The following is an 18,173-nucleotide window of genomic DNA, read 5'->3' as shown; positions in this document are numbered from 1 at the left end:
ACAGTGAGAGAGGGGTGGAGAGTGACGGCTATATTTAGAATCAGACCAAAACTGAGAATAGTTAAGTTGAGAATGCTTTTCACATTTATTGCTTAAGGAGAATTCTGCCTTGAGTGCAGTACAGTTACAGCTAGCCAGCTGATACACCATAACCCCCGGTGAATTAATTTGGTCCTCATGCAGGTTCCCAGCACCCAGCACATATAAATGTAATACACTGAGATTCCAGAGGAGGGCACTAAGCACACAGTATGGTCTGAGGAATTTCACACACACACACACACACACACACACACACACACACACACACACACACACACACACACCTCTCAGCTGCACATACCTATCCTAGTGTCCCATAGGCAAAGCTAATTCAAAAGTGCCATCACCCCCAACAGCTTAATACAGGATTTTACTGGAGTGATGTGCTGCTTCCAGAATCTGCATTGTCGGGAGAGAGTCAGAGGCCTCAGAGGGTTTCCTTCATACAGTTTAGGTTACTTATATCAGCTGCTTATACATGAAGGAATGAGAAACACTAAAGTAAAGGGAAAAAGCTATGACCAAAACGAAAGTACAGGAACACTGTAACCAAACCCTGAGGAAGAATGTGTTCAGAAGTGAATGTGTACATACCATTTTGTAAATAGTACAGTCCATATATGAATGTACATTCCTTTTTGATTCAGTCATACAGGGGTAGCAGCCAACAATATCATGATAACTAGACTCTGGACATGATTGGTATCCCTAGTTATATGAGAGATATATACCGCATGCTGAAGTACAATAATTAATTAAAGCCCTTCCTCATTGATGTTACACCCAGTTATGAAAACTATTTGTATGTTAAAACGTTAAAGATATGACCCCACCATGAAACAATGTTGTGCCACTGAAACGTCCAGCACAGTTCTAGTGTAGTCAAATTGCATATGTAGATTCAGTGCTGCTCAGCTCAGTGAGTTAGAAGAGTGCTATGCCCTGCAGCAATGCACAAGCCATCCTATTAGCAGGGAACGAAAGATGGCGTGAGAGAGGAACGCAAAAGTTTACACGGACTGGCCTGGTCTCAGATTCACACCCCGCATCGGGCGATCTCAATCAGGGAGCTGTTTCGGGAGCACAATGCACAATACCTGCCGAAGAGTCCCAGCACTTATCAGAGCGATACCTTCTTCACCTTCCCCGAGCTCCCGGCCCACATCCCACCCCCACAGGTCCCGCTGCGCTTCCTGGAGCGATAGAGCAGAGGGGGAAAACACAGAGGGATAACGAGACGGCCCCTCGCCACAGGGCACGTGTATCCTCCTCACCTTCGCCTGCTCGTCTCTGCCAGGCGTCCCATTACGGCGACCTGCCTCCGCCATCAGATAACGGCCGTGATGTGTGGAAGCCTGCCACGGAAATTCGATTCCACAACCCTCACACTGGTCCCTTCACTTCCCCCAACATGCTGGAAGGACATGTGAAAACAAAGGCCCAGAACACAGAGACAGGGGCATCCCCTCTGACAAGTACCCTTTATTACAGTTTCACATTTATATTCATACATAAATGGTAAAGTACATGTTATATATATTTTCACATATTTCATATATATTTTATTGATATTAATACAATGGGAAAGTATATATAACATACATATACATATATATGTATATATCTTTTATTTTTTTGGGGGGGGTGGGGTTTGGGTGCGGGATATTAATGCATCCTTAAAGTCCAGCATGAAATCCTTGCACTGTTTGAATATATGGAGTAATTTGATCTACAAATGAAAAACACCATCCATTTAAAGCTATTATTTCCAGTTACATGGAGGGCCATGACAGCCTGTGAGAAAGACAGGGGAGGCAGAGTACTGACATTTATACTAATCTACCCTGAGTCTGTTTTACTGTTCTTCACAATCAAAAGGCTTGCCAGTAGCCACATTAAATCATTTTGATGATGGCAAAGAGGCTGGAAATCAGTTCTAACTTAAAAACTGTTTATGTGCACAAAGGTGAGGCTTTAACTAATGTAATCAAGCGAAAAATGAATCAGCTGCTAATGGGTGAGTCTTATTTAATTTGGCAGCTTGTTAATCGTGCAAAACAGGTTCAAGATGACGACCAAAAGGGAAGTTCTCTCCCTGCCTCCCCTTGTTGTAGCTCACCAGCCGTCGCTGATGGAGAGCATCCAAGTGGTTACTGCTACAGATCAGAAACAGAACAGTTAAAACATTACGCCTCATGTTTGTTAGATTGCACTGTTTGAGAGGTACTGGATGATTCAGTTTAAAAATGTTGGGTCTAAAAGCTCCGGTCATACCAAACCTGCTCTTAGCCACACTCACACACGCACACATACGCACACACCTGTCTTTCGAAGTGCAGGGGAATTGAGCGTGCAGCCTGGGAGGAATCCGAGGGGAAGGAGGGGACAGTAGGGATCAGGGTGGGAGGATGAGGACAAACACAGGCCTGACTCACACATCTCTGTTATCTGATTACAACCTGCCCCCGTAGCCAAAGAAAATACACCCCTTCCTTATTACCTCAGTCCTGAGGAGTCCCTGACGACCTGGCGGTAAACAGCAGCCGTCTCTAAGGATGTGCTCATTGTGTTGTGAAGGCAGTCAGGCCTGTCTCCGAGGTGGGAGAGGGCGCAGCGAGTGTCACAACGGAGGCTGGCTGTCCTCCCAGACAATGAACTCTTGCTCTTTCTCTCTCTCTCTCTCCCTCTCATTCTGACAGCTCACGGCGACACATCCAGGCAGTTCCCACTTTGCTCCACTCAGTCACACCATTCATTCTTTCAGATGTGCTCGTGGCCTCAACAGCATATCCGATTCCTCAAAGTACGCTCCCAGCACCCCCCCCCACACACACACACACACCACACACACACACAAACAAACACACACGTATTATCCAGACCGAATTGTTCTGCCTTTGAGGACCAGAAGGACTGATGCTATGGCAGTGAGCAAAGTGCCATCATATTGAAGGTAACTAACTGCAGAGTATCAAAGGAAACTTGAAAGAACACATGAAGAACAAGTAAGATAGACAAGTCAGAACCCTGAGGCTATAATAATAACCGAATAAGACCACCATACCCTCACACTGAATGACCACTGAAGCTGTGAGCAGATGTTGATGTCATTGATGTCATTGACTCCTCCATTAAACTTGGACAGAAAATGCGTGTGGATACATATGTGTGTGTGCCTGGATGGAGGTGTGTGTAAATACCAGGTAGTAGTGTTGTAGGCAATGCAGTAGTGCCCGCGCATTAACAGCTCCTGCTGTAGCTGTGCTCATTACTGTCCCATCATCAGCACACATGGAAAGTGGTCCATATTCAGTTTTCTGTATGAACATGCCATGTTTATGATTAAGAGTTAATAGGTTAAAAGTTTTTTCCTCTTTCCTTCCGTTTTCTTTTTTCCCATAAACGAGTGCTCAGTCCAGCAGAGCCTCTGGCTGTAAAAGGCAGAGAAGAATACATGACGTTCTGAGCTTTTCCTCTGACACAGTAGGGGACGCAGCCTCCTGGTTCACGGGAGTGTGAGCGCGTCAGGGCCCTTTTGTTAGAAAGGCTAACGGTGCTGAGTGCAGCGTGATGAGGGCAACGGAGCTCACTGACATCAGCGTGAATCACGGCGGGAAGGGTGAGAATCGCAGGAGGGTGCCAGGGGGTGACACACAGGCAGGGCTCTGTTCGAACCCACAACAATACCCCCCGCCCCCCCCCCCCCCACCAGTCCTGGTCCGCCCGCAGTCTGAACCCTGGCCAGGATGATGCAATGCTCCTCAAGAGTCGCTCCTCCACCCAGCTCCCTAACCCCCCCTGTGCTGCACACTTCCTCCTCCGCTAAAGGTTGACTGTAATGTCACCTTCCCCACAGGCACCCACAATCGCCACATTATCAGGACCTTCCCATCCGGGATTTAAAGCAGGCCTGTAGGAAGTTCCACCTGGACTCTCAGGCATGGAGGAGGAAGGAGAGGCAGCCGGAAATGGACGTGCACACACACACACACACACACACACATACATACACAATACACACACACACACACACCCACACAGCCCCTGCAGGACATGGACAGTGATGCAGGGGAAAATATTGTGCTAAAGGGCAGATAACTGGGGAGGTAATCGAAGATAAAAAACTAATCACACATCCATTCATGGTGCTCTGAATTTGCAAACACTCATCTTCCACAGATATCCATCAGTGGCAGGCGATAGTCACTCATGCCTGTTTCCAGGTCGTTGAGGTGCAACTCTTTCAGCAGTGCAGCACCTGTGGTCACAATGGAGCATCAACCGTTCAGAGCTCCCTGCATTAGAAATCACTGATCAGGTGGTGCCTTACTCCAACAGGCTTACGTGCAGTCACTGTCTGATCCATTACGATGATGGACTGTTACAGCTTCTCCTGAAATGAATTACTTTTATGTACTGATATATGAACATGTGCAACTGTCATTCTTTATCAGAATGTGTGCTGGGTAACATGTCTGTTTTGTGTGTTTAATGACAATGACAAGAATTAATGACATACACATCACAATGATAGCAACCGTAACTTGTTTTGGCTGATTTGGACACACAGAACACAAAACCCCGGACAGATACAGAGGGGAGACCCACAGCCACAGGGAAAAGCACACAGTGAGCAGGTACATATCGTACAGTACGTGCTTTTGGACATGAAGAGCAGTTGACTCTGCCGTGTGAGATAAATCACATTAATCCATATGGATTACTTGCTCATACAATGAGAGAGAATGTGTTTGGAGAAGAGCAGGAGAGCGGCGGTGTACAACTCCTTCGGGGTCCGCTAATCCCTGACTTCCCTGAGAAAACATTCCTCTCCCCCCCCACGGGATGTCCCCCCGGCTTGCTCGCAGTGGACCCGGCAGGACAGGAGCAGGCTCCGGGAATGCCTCCGTCCAGGAGCAGAGGAAGCGCCGGCGGGGTCATGACCCCTGGCTCTGCTGTGCCCCAGGGGAGCCCAATACGGAGGTTTTCTCTGTCACAGGGCTCCTCCCTGAAATCCTCACAATACACTGAAGATGGACACAGTAGTACGTACAAAGGTCTGCTGTCTGCAGTTAATCACCAGGCCCTTCCTTTCTCTTTCCCACACAAGACTTTGCGCTGGCCACTCTCCAAAGACACCCTTCCATGCTCTTTTCTAACTGCTCCATCTCAACTTTTACACTCTAAAGTTAGCACGCATGCATTTTTGCAGTGGGCAAAATTAATGAAGGCAATAGCTGTCTTGATAGATTGATAATGGGACAGACCTCTGCCAGTGATGTAAGCAGTCGCAAACACAAGTGAAGCTTTAACCAAAAAGTGCAGATTGCTTTTATCATTTTGTGATCTCTCTGACAAAAATGTTTCCCTGGGTTGCAGCATAGTAAACATTTGTTTATCAAGATCTCCAACATCACAAGGTGGTCTGCCAAACCATAATCACTGTACAAGCCAAAATCAACCAGCTGAATACTCAAAAACTCAAGGCCTATGCCATACCAATATTGGAAATTTGATATTGGAACATAAATATTGCCTTCAAAGCAATAAATCATTTTTCTTTCACAAATTTGAGTCCAACATCATAATGATTTAATGGCAGAAGAATATGAACATAACATCGAAAGATCAGATACAGAAAGAAATAATGACTCACAATATTTAAAATAATTTATGAGGTATTGCAAATCAGGGAGATATGAGTTTTGATGAGCTTCTGCACAAAATCTTACTTAAAATCTCCCTGACTTGCATAGGGTCACTTTTTATCCAACAGCAGACAAACTACATAAGGTGAAGGGGATTTTACCAGATGCCTGTTCATCATTTAATCAAATTAGAGAAGCCTTAGAAAAGCATTAGAAAAGTTATTTAAATAAAATGTGTTTTTGAGCAATGAGAGTATGCAAGTCTTTTGATTAGTCTGAAAATAGCAGGAGGCCACAGTCCAAAGCTGATTTATAACAAAGCCATATCTTTTATAATGGTCTTGATCAAGCACACATTTGATTATAAAATCCAGGGAATCATGCCAAACCTTTGTGAGAAAGAATTTCCCACACTGCAGTGTACAACACAGAGATATATGTTGTAAATAAGTTAACAAGAACACACACACTGTTCTGAAGAAGAAAAAAAAGAGTGTTTTAAGCCTGTGATATATAAGCAAACAATCGCATTCACTGGTGGACAAAATCATCTCTATATCGAACAATCATGTGGCTATTCACCTTATTGGAGATGTCTGGTAAGCAGATCATCATATTTGAGAAATTCGGACAGTTCCACTGCTGTTAACAGCACCACTGAGTGGACATTACTGATATGATCATTTTGTTTTGCAACATGTGAAGTGTTGGAGAGCAGATATATTTTCATACTCCAAGGTAACCCTCTGAGTCATGGCTTGATGTTTGCGGAGCCCAATCCTCAGCTCACAGTGACGTCTTATGATGATCTATAGGGCTGGAAGGGATGTGCACTTAGCCTGGGGGAGTCAAGTTTCAGTACAGAGAGAAACCTGGGATTTTGTTTTGATAACAGGAAATGGAAATGAAAAAAATAACACTAACATATCAATACAAAACATTTCAGTCATGGAAGCAACAACACCCACACATGTTGTAAAATCTGGAGATTGAGTCTATTTTTCAGGGAATCCTTATGGGGCATTAAAAAAGCGAGTGATTAGGGAGGTGATTAACTACCATTATGTTCCTCTTATAAAACATCTTCCAGATTAATGCAAGAGAGTCTCATATATTGGACTCCACACAGTAGGTAACAAATTGCCTTAGATTAATGACTTGTACAGTTTTTGCATCTTCAGAGTGAGCACTTGTTTTGAGTGGGCCCCAGTGATGTGCGGGTGTTAAGGCAAGGAGGATCCCAGCGTGCTGATTACACTCATTTCCCCCCTCACATATCTCAGACATGCTCACTTCTCCCCTAAATACGCTCTACGCAATACCATCTGTATTACATTTTTAATGGCACCAGCTGCCAAAAATAATTCTCTAAAATAATTCTCTGCTGTCCAGCAACATCAAGACACTCAGTCTGGCCAGGCCCTAGCGCACTGATTGCCTGCAGCTCCTGCTTCATGGTGAAATTAGCCGACGGGTTACCATGCTTGGCACCGTCCACCTTTCCTCACTCCCTCTCTCTCTCGGTCTCACTGTAAACCAACAGCACCCTCAACGACAGGGGCAGCAGTCTCCACTTTCCGACTGCAGTCTTCAAGCAGAAAGGTCTATAAAATGTAATTACCCTGAACGGAGTCTTGTAACACGGCGGTATACTGCGACCTGTGTGGAACTTTTGTAATTTTTGTTACATAATAAATCCAGCACCAGACTGCCTCTTTCAAACTCTGCTTGTTCTCCACTAGCGGGAATTCAGTTTCCGACAACTTATCTCATTAAGTGCAATGGAAAATTCTTCTTCAAGATTTATCATTCTATTAATAAAAAAGAGAGGAGGGAAAAACAGAAAAAATGACAAAAACACCTCACATTCCATTAAAGCCACTTAGAATTATAGACCCAGTTATACAACGTTGGCCAATACAATGTTTAACTTGGTGGCCAGCTATGTAACAGCGTGAAAGACAGATGCAATTTTATTGATCTCATTATGCTAAGGTACATTTCTATGCTGAGATGGAGGCTTGCCCTAATGAGACCTTCAATGCAGCTCAGAGGGAAGGCTATTGGACACTGTTCCAACAGGCATGGAGGTTTTGTTGGGGGGACACAAGGCCACGATAGCTTGTAACGTTTTCTTTTTCTTGCAGTTGATATCCATGGTGATAAACTGAAATTTAAAAAGCTGATTAACTGTTGGTGAATAAGTATGCAAAGAAGGCAAAAAAGATACATTGCTTCCCCTTTTACTGCATAATGTGAAAAAGCATAAGGTTAAAGATATAAGATATTGTAGTGTGTTGGGGGGTGGTCGGCGGAGCGTTTCCCAGCATGCCTTGCGGCAGTGTTTTTTTGTGTAAATAGTTTACCCACCGTGACTGTTCTGCATTCCCTTTCTGTGTAGTCCCCTCCTTCCTCATTAATGCTTGTCTGTATATGTTCTGTTGCTGTTGCTTACTAAACGGCTGGCTAGCCAACCTTAGCAACTGGCAGTGTCATTCTTTCCCAAAAAGACCCAGCTCGCCACAATATTTTCCTTCATACATAACTTCAGTATTGTGTGAGGTAGCTTATTTCTCATAGTTACATAATTTAGACAGAAAACACTTTCAAATACTATGCCATCTAGCTAGTAGTTAGAAGGTATTATAATTGGTAGTAGCAGCACTACTATCTTTTTCAGTTTGTATTAATGCTATTAATGCTATTAACAGTAATCCAAAGGGACAAAGAATAGCTTCCTCACAAGAAAGAGGGAGAAATTTATTGATAATAGACTAGGTGGTGTTAAATGGTAGCTAATAATCTATAGTTAGTCAAACCTTTAGATAGGAAGCTTAACTGTAAAAAAACACACTGTAAACACAGTTGACTAGCACTCTAAAATGTACATACTCTATCTCCATACTGTGTATTTAAAACTTCTGATCTGTGTACATGAATGCACTTCAGGCTGGACCAAATGCAAAACTAAAAAATCTGAGATTTTGCTATTGTTGATGTTGAGCTGACCAAATGTGCACAGAAATCTATGACTTCAAGTGTATAAGTCGCTCTGCATAACCCCTGCTGGCAGAGGGCTGAGATGTATCTGTGTCTTGCCAGTACATTGCAGTAGATTTGGTTGACAGTACTACAGTGCTCACTGAGACTTGACTCTTGATTGTGATTATTTTATGTCTCCTAAACATGGAAGGGCATTACCTCAGGATGGCAGCTAGACATTCTGAAAGAAGGATATAACAGGTGGGTGATCTGTATTGCACCGAAGAGAAGGAATGCTGAGAAAAGATGCAGCATTTTATACCTTTTTCCACTTCATTTCTGTGCCCAGTTTTAATTCTGTGCAATTTTACCACACTGAAAACTGAAGTGTGGTTTTGTTTTCGTTTTTTGTTCTTTCAAAAGTTATTTATTCTCTCTCCAAGGAAGGAGGATCGCTAAGGTCAAAATCCACCGCATTGTTTGCGAGTGTACTCTTGACTGGAGGGTATTGAACTTGTGGACTCTGTGGCTTGTGTTCAATTTTGCCGAGGCATGCAGGGCGCTACACAAATAAAAATCACTGAAAAGCAAATGGGCTTGACGGCCACATTTGTTCCTATTGTGGAATAAAAGAATGAGGGTTTTTTTTTCCCTGATAGCTTCTGAAACGCTGAAATATGGTTTTAATAAACATTCTTGAATAAAAAATTGGGTGGGGGGGGGGCATGAGGAACACTAATTAGTAGAGTGGTGGAGGGAGCGCAAGTTTTTTTCATGGTGAGAGAATGAGGGGAAGGGGCTTTTCATCAGAGCGGGCAGGATGTTCTGGCCGCATGCCCACGCTGTGCCCACGCTGATCCTTTCCCGCTCCTCACCCGCTGCTCTGGCACCAGGCAGGCCCCCGAATTAAATCGCCCGTCGCACAGTAGCTCACAATCAGCTTCAAGCAGACGGTCTCACGCAGGCAAGCCTGTTTCTTTAAAGAGGAGGAACTGGAGCTGGCCTTTTCCAGTCGTGCTCTTACAGCAGCGAAGAGTTTAAGGTGATGAACTGGATGTTTATTGGAGGTGTTTAAATGTAATTTAGGAGGAAATTGTATAATTGAGGATAGTAATGCAGCAGGACTATCTGTACACGCACAGTGGCTGCACTTCCTAAGACAAGGCTGCTCCACACAAACAAGCAGTTTGCTTTTCTTCCAGCCCAGCTGCATTCCATACAGATCTTTAACAACTGGCAACGCATGAATGCTTTCATTATACCATACCCACGGCAGTAGCCGTTCTCCTGATACCTATATCAGTGCTATTGCCTATATCAGTTTGTAAATCGATAATTTGATTATGTTTTTGCATATCAAATACAGGCAATACAGCAGACATCATGCTGAAGAGGAATGGTGTAATGATATATGATGATGTATAGTTCTGAATCTAATATTATGTGTTTGTATATTCACTTTACTGCTTTTATGAATTAAGTGCTTTCTGACTTGAAAAAAGGCTGAAAAAGGTTCATTCCAGGTGTGGCCTTCAGTGTGCCCCACCCTCTCTCTCATCATTTTCTCATTCCCACACAGAGTCCATCATACTCAATCAATGCACTCAATACAGTGCAATGCATGTCAACAGACGGTTGCTGCTGTACACACATATTGTGCTTTCTGCCACCATCATACATCATAACCTATTAGAGCACAGCAATTTCCTCATCATATCCCAGTCACAGACAAACAATGTGTTTTTGTTTAGAATTAAATTAGGTGCAAAATCTGCAAAAGTCTGTAACTCAAGCCTATTCCTAAAAACCCCTAAACACATTTTCATATTCCTATGAAAAAAGAAAAAAGTAACATAGAAGTAGCAAAAGTCAATTGGAATGTATGTATTAAAGGGCTGTACTTTTCAGAATAAAGGGGTATAATGTGGTAAAGATGTGGTAATATTAAAAGTAACATACAATTACCTGAGCATCCCTTAATATATGTTGATGGTTACACAACAGAAAAAAATGCAGCAGTGATACCAAGATAAAGTCATAGTTAAGGAATAAAGTAAAGTGCTGTTGATCCAGGAAATAAATAATATACTGCTAATAGTTAAGTTTTTTAACCTGTTACTTTTGTCCACATTCAGCATTGAGACATGCATCTAAAACTTACAGAAATAACACATAAGACTCACAGGAAGTGTTCATGTTCATGATATTTATTATTATCTATTGCTAATGTCGGAAATCATAACCAAGAAAAGTTAAATTAATGGAACACCAAGCATTTAAATTCAAGAAACCTTCCGGAGAAGACCAAAGTAAACACAAATAGTTTGAAGCTCTAGGAGCCAAGGGCTCTTTTCCTGTGGAAAGAAAAAAGGATGCACCGATCCCATTGCTGGTGGGAATGTGTGTTTGCGAGGCACAGCCGGGTCATATTAACTAGTTTTCCCACAATGTGGACTTGATTAACACAGCTAATAGCAACCCAGAAATCAGGTACAACTGCAACGGTCTTCAGAGAAGGAATGCTGAAATAATTCATTTAGAAACACTCAACATATCTCACACAGCTGTGCTGCCAAAGAAAGAACTTTCACTCAACTTTAATTCTGGATTTAAAATGACATGACTGGATGTTTTCCTCCCACGTATAATGGAATTTATCATGTTAATAGTTTTATTGTTTGAAAACCTGAATCAAATTCCAAACTGTTGAGCATGACCAAGGGCTTGCGCCTTCATTCATAACACATCCTAAAACACACAAAGGCTCACTTCAGCTTTCTAAAATGCCCCTGTAAACAATACAGCACAATTGGCTGAAATATGTGGATCTTTAGTAAATATGACCTTTAAAAAGACAAGAAACATGACCTTATGATGCATTTTCCTGCTTGTGCCTAAGAAGGAACACTGGAGGCAAACAACTAAAAACAATGGCAAGATTACAGCCTGCTCTTTGTGCTGTGGTCTATATTTAGCACGGGGATTAATTAAAATTAGCTCAGAGGTGACCAAACATTCTTGTGCTCAAGCCAAGTGTGAAGAGAAGCAGAAAGGCAAACAACCACAACAAACAAAACCCATCAGAAAACAACTTTGCAAGAGGTTGTTTTACAGTTGGCATGCCAGCGCTGCCACCGTGCACAACTGCGAGCTCATTCATTCGGCTTGTCTGCATTCCTTCGCCAGTACAGGTGACTGTTCAACACACACGCACACAGTATGTACACACACACTTACAGGGCAACCTTCTCCTTCATGCACAGAAGCTGTCAGCCAGGCTACATTCCTCCCACCTCCCCAACCTCCAGCTTCCTGTGGTGGTTTACGCGCTGGTTGTTGCATGATGTCGGAAGTGGTGAAAAAACAATGTGATGGGATTGGCTGCATTCCCATTTACAAATTACAAATTATGCGTCATATTTAGTAGGAAGCAATGTTTTGTCGAGATAAAGTCTGTAACCTTTCCCCTTCTTAAAGAGTAGTTTTTCTTTAACATGTACTGCAGATGCAGATACCAACTACACACCTACAAACTCACTCACAAAAATGGCAGGTTATTATTTTTGCAGTAGTCCACCTGCACCATACCCTAAAACAGTATGACAAAGAACACTCATTACGAGTTTCCTTCACATTCTCACTTCTTGTCCGGTACAGTATTTAAATCTTTCATAAAACCTGTATAAAGCGTTAATAACAATGAAATTCGTTAACTCCTTCATCAGGTGTTCATAAATAAATGATATTATAATGATATGATATTATATCTGCTGGCATGATTGGTTATAGCATGTCTTATTACTTGCATTATATCACTTGCTACGGCACCAGCTGAGGACCAGCTGATTGAAAGTAATGCTATACCCATACATACACTTTAAATCAATTCACTACAGTGATCGTGAAGTTAAGTGGGCTACTCTATCACAAATTCCCCAGAGCTACAGGCTGGACATTTAAAATTAAAGGGACTAAACTCAATCTGAGTACATTTTTTTGGATTCACATGAACATTGCATTTCATTATTGGATCAGATGTTATGAATTCTGAAGATATTACTGTAAAAATTACATTAGGATTGTTTCCTGTTTGGGACGGAAGCTGTCTGGGACAGCGTGTCAAAGAGCGGGCAAGTATATACTGGGTGATTGAATGAGCCTGACTGGTTTTATCTATGTTAACAAAAGGCTAGGCTTCAAAATGGTCAGATTGTTGCCGGAATGTAAAATGTCTATGTTGTCTGAAAGTCTGATCTGTAATGTTGCTTCGCTATGTTATGACAACGTTGAGAAAATCCCACAAACGTTCATTTCTACGTGTCAAAGTACAGGTGGTTTGAATGTGACTCCAACATAAAATATGTGTCTTGAGTAATTCACAACCATCCCACAACATTGTGAAACGTTGCAATTATGCAATTTGTGATTTGGGGTGGCATTTAGCAGCAGGATGTAACACGTGCTTAAATATATGTTAAGTGATGTTTGGCACATTTCAAACTTGGAATCACAGGCAGGACATTTGCATTTGAAAAACCTTTCAAACAGCTCATTCCTATCCTTGACTTCCTCGTCTGCATCAACAAATCAAGGAAGCTTGAGACATCACTGTGTGTAAGTATCATTCCGAGGAAATCCCTTCCATTTGTTTTCGTAAATACATGTCTATCATAACATATTTTTTTGGCTTTTGCGCCAAACAATATGACCCTTTTTTAAAAAAATACTTTTGTCTTTCAAAAAGACATCGTGCAGAAGTATTCCCAACACTGCCATAATGGACAACTCATTCATACAGAAACTTCATTTCAGATGGATGCATTATCAGCCAGTCGATGCACTTTGCTCATTTCTCATCATGAGACATTATTTGTTGACTTTGTTGAGGCACTTATGCATACATATGTATGCTTTTCATTCAAACAGCTGGAATTTAACTGGTGCTATTCATGGTGGGGAAATAACAATTGACTTCATCTATGACCCCCTGGTCACCACTTCACCACTAGCCAGGCACATTAGTCGCTCAACTTCAGGCTAAAGGGAATCCTGACACCCAGGAAACTGCCGATTTGAAATGTGCTGGTCTTCTTCTGCCACTGGGAATCTATGACCCCCCACCCCCCCACCCCACCCCCGGTTTTCAGCACCAGGTTAACAGGAGCTATATTTAACATTATCTCTGGAAGAATACTGTTTCCAGAGAGTGGAGAGCATAAAGCAGCTGCATGGCCCTGGGAAGAATGGAGGCAGCACTCAGGGTCTTAATAGCCTCTGAGGGGGCCGCATATGAGCAGGTGAGGATTGAGCCGCTTTTCAAATACATGGGAACCCATTTAGCGAAACGTGAAAGGGAAAGGTCATTTAATACTGAGATCGGGGGGAAAGGGGGGGGGGGTGCTTGGACTGTGGGGCACAATCAATAAAGCCAATCAGGAGAGTAACGCCGCTTCTTTTAAAGCAGAATAAATATGCGTGTGAACGAAAAATAAGCATGTGGAGGAAGAAACACAAAGAAAACAATGCAGCAGCAGTAACAGGGAGGGGAAATGAAGTCAAGTGAACAGGAAGTCCCGCTGCTTCCTGTGCAAGCTGTGGATGATTAGCGCTGACGACTTTGAGCACTCCCGAGGGCAGGTGTTCACAGGGCCAGTTCCTTTCAATTAGCTTCTCCATCTAAATATTGACTGCGTGCGTTCGGTTTCTACTGTACGCGATTCACTAAAACAATCAGCAGGGTGCTGGAAGAGGCAAGGGTCCCAGGGACCAACAGCACGACGGCGGGTTCAAGCCATGACAAAACACCACAAGCACACACCTAGCTCTAAAACTGCATCAGCCTGATGGGCACAGCAGACTTTCAGATCTGAACTGTAGGTAACTGCTCTTGAAGCCGATGGGTAAGCAGTGAGATACAGCCAAACCAATACTGCATGATTTTTCCTTCCTCTAAGAGGTATGAATGAAAACTCACTTGCAGCATTCTTTTTACACATTGAAGTAGAACCAAATTGCCCAGCAACAAAACTCAACCCCTTCAAATCCTTCTTTACCTTTGTTTTAACTTTTTCTTTCAAGTTTTCAATTTTTAATATGAGGCTATCAACTTACAACATAAGCTACTTTTTATTTGAACTGGATCTGGCTAAAAGTAACAATCCATGAACAATCCATCTATTTAATACCGTTAATAATGGCATTGGCATTTCACAGTGAGCCAGTTTATGCCATTGTACATGTTGACAGTGTCTTTTTTTATCATGAAAATGGTCTAAAGATAAATATTTTTTTCAAAATTATCTCCATCAAAAATGAAATTCAGCTTTCTTAGGTATTAGCTTTTCCAGAAAGCACATATAAATTTAATAAGACATTAGGATGAATAACTGTGGTATTACAATTTACAGCCGAGGCCTTTTTCCTAGAGAAGATAATAATATAGCAATTTTACTTAGCTACTTGAAACAATTCCTTGCTTTCCAGGAAGGTGAAGTTATATAAGATCTGGTGCTGGACAACTGCAATCTGGTACAGACGATTAATTCCAGATGTTCACCACTGTAACTTGTCATGAGAGTATACAGCAAACAAAAGATATACCATACATTTTGGCTTCATATGAAGTAACTACAAAAAACTAAATAAAAGAAAACCATTAAATAATGCCAAACCTACACTCTTTACTTTTCATTACATGATTATTCATTGATTGTTTTACAGAAATAAATATTTCATATTAACTGATGCTCAGCTTGTACTGGAAAGGCCAGAAACTGATGGATGGTACGAAAGCCAAACTGAAGGCAATCTCATTAGTTATGGTCAGACTTCACAAATAAAAATGAAAAATAAAAACTCATGGAACAATCACCATAAACACAGGGGTGATCATTTTAAATTTACTAGTAAGAGAGCATTGAAACAGTGGATGTAAGTGTGGCTTTTATGGTATAGGGTGCTCAAGGGTGGACATGAATTGCCAACTACATAGTACAAATTCTGGCAAGAGGCACTTAGTTTGCCTTGCCAAAAGACCCAGGTCTCTAGCTCAGGATACTAAAAATGCTGTCTCCATAAGCCTGCAGTCTGAAGAGGGCTGTCATAACAGTATTACCTGGTGTGAGGATTGCTTTGTTAATTGTTTATCAGGCTGTTGCATAAATGTGATTCAACTGATGTTGCGCAGATGTGACACAATACACAGCTGAGCTTTGAGCTTCCAGAGTTTTTACACCTGCAGACAGCGACTGGTTGTTACGGATGATGTGGGAAGAGAATGGGGAAATTCTAATTGTAAGTCATTCAAACACAATGAATACTGCACTGGCGCCCTTCACCGGAATATTTTATTCGTGTGAGAGAACAAAGGTTACTTTGAGGAGAAACAATAACATCACCCCTCAAGAGACTCCAGCTCATCCCCCCTCTGAAAACGAACTGGTCCAGACTTGCACCCCTCCATCCCGACTAGAAAAGTCCAAAATGAGGACAAATCTCAAACAATCAGGAATACCCAGATGCTGTCTACAGCATTAAGCAAGGTAGTGATAATTTAAGTTTCAGTTGCACATGACACAAGACAGGTAGTCACTACAAAACCTTTCAGTGTAAAGTTTCACATCACTGTAAAATACCCTCATAAATGACTCTCTGTGTCTCCATTGGCACAAAGCTCTCGCTACTGCGTTATGTATGGTGTGCACAGTGTTCTTGGTGAGAATTTCCCGGCCGTACACTCTGTACTAATATAAAAGCCCTACTTATCAGGACATAACGGAGCTGTCTCATTCTCGGGTTAAGGAAAGCCCAATAAAATGTATCAGATACTGAAGATTAAACACAGCCGTCAATTCACTTACATAACGTGACCCAAGGATCCTTAACATTTTGATCGCACACCAAATTTTGCGCAGTCATCTGCCTGTAAAAATGTCAAGTGTAAAAGCCGATTATGAAAATGAACCAGCGCTCTGAGTTTATGGGAAAGCAGAACAGAGCGGTTACGAGCCGAGCAGAGAGGGCCTTTGAACAGTGGTTAAGAAATGAACCAAAGCAAAAAAAAAAAGTAAAAGAAGAAAGAAGCAGTAAAATCGTAGGAGAAATTGAAAAATATGGGCAGGCTTGACAAAGCACTTTTTTTGCGTGACTCAAACCCCTTGGCACCATAAAGACGGAGCCCAGCAGAAGGCATGTTTACACACAGCCTGTTAAATTTCACAGATATCCTCCTGACGGAACCACACAGGCCAGTGACTGTGTGTCGAGTCATCCCTCTCGGAGCGGTCGACTGGAGAGGGCTACACACATGGGCTCACACACGCATGAATGCACACACAAAACACCCACACGCACATAAGCACATGCATGGGAACAAGCGCACGGACACAGACACGCATCGCACGGGGCAACTCCGAGGCAGCACATGGGCTCACGCACGCACGAACGAAAAGCTCCCATACGCATGCGTGCGTTCGCGTGTGCATGAGCCCATGCTTGTGCCTCAGAGCCACCCCGTGTGATACGTGTCTGTGTCTACGTGTGTGTTTCCATGCGTGTGCTTGCTGTGAGCCAAGGCAGCCCTTGGCCTGGCCTTCTGGCACCCTATGCACTGATCCTCTTACCACTTACTACTCCCCAGCATGGTGTATCTTGTGCTGAGTGCTCATAGCACCACCTGTATCAGCGTACTGGGGGGTGCATAACAACACAGAGAAGCTGGGGATATTAAAATGGATGAAACTGGCAGAAGAGGAGGGAAGGCTATTTCATAATGCCATTTTACAGCTTAGTGAGAATTGTCAAGTTTTATGAGATTGGGCTCTGTGCTTGCAAAATCATCGCACTCCCCCCCCCCCCCCCCCCCCCCAACCTCTGCTCCCCCACAACCCCGGCCCCAACATCCATTACTTTCATGTTACAAACGGGAATCAAAGTGGGGGGAGGGGGAGTCTGTTGTTGTGGTATTAGGCGCAAACACAGTAGGAGAAGAATGTCAATGAAAACAAAAATAGCAACATTTCTTCCCAAACACACTGGCTATCATCCGCATCAGTACAACAACAAACTCCCCAGGATGGTGGTGTTTACAAGCTAATGGCATTCATCATGGAAACCAATTCACTCTCCCTAATGTGTTCTTCCCCTGTAAAGAATGCTGAGACTGATAACACACCTTTCTTTTTCCACATAAAAACTAACCACACTGTCCTAAAATGGTGTGGTCATAGGTTTCAACAAAAATGCTCATTAAACCCTGTGACGACGGTCTGCTTTCTCAGTTCTGTGTATTTTGTGACCACAGGGCAGGTCATTCAAACAGTCTGCAGATACACCACTATAGCATAGTCTTGTTGCAATGTTGCTGCAATTCTGCCTCAAGTGATATAAGTGACTGATTTCTTTACACAACAGTTTAATTATGAGGAGTCTAATTCAGGGCACAAATATTTAAGCAAAAGAAATTCTGCATTAATGCAGAAAAGAGTAGAGCAACTGTAGCAA

This window comes from Megalops cyprinoides, chromosome 4 (assembly GCF_013368585.1).
Source record: "Megalops cyprinoides isolate fMegCyp1 chromosome 4, fMegCyp1.pri, whole genome shotgun sequence".
Lineage (NCBI taxonomy): Eukaryota > Metazoa > Chordata > Actinopteri > Elopiformes > Megalopidae > Megalops > Megalops cyprinoides.
This window is presented reverse-complemented; position numbering follows the sequence as displayed.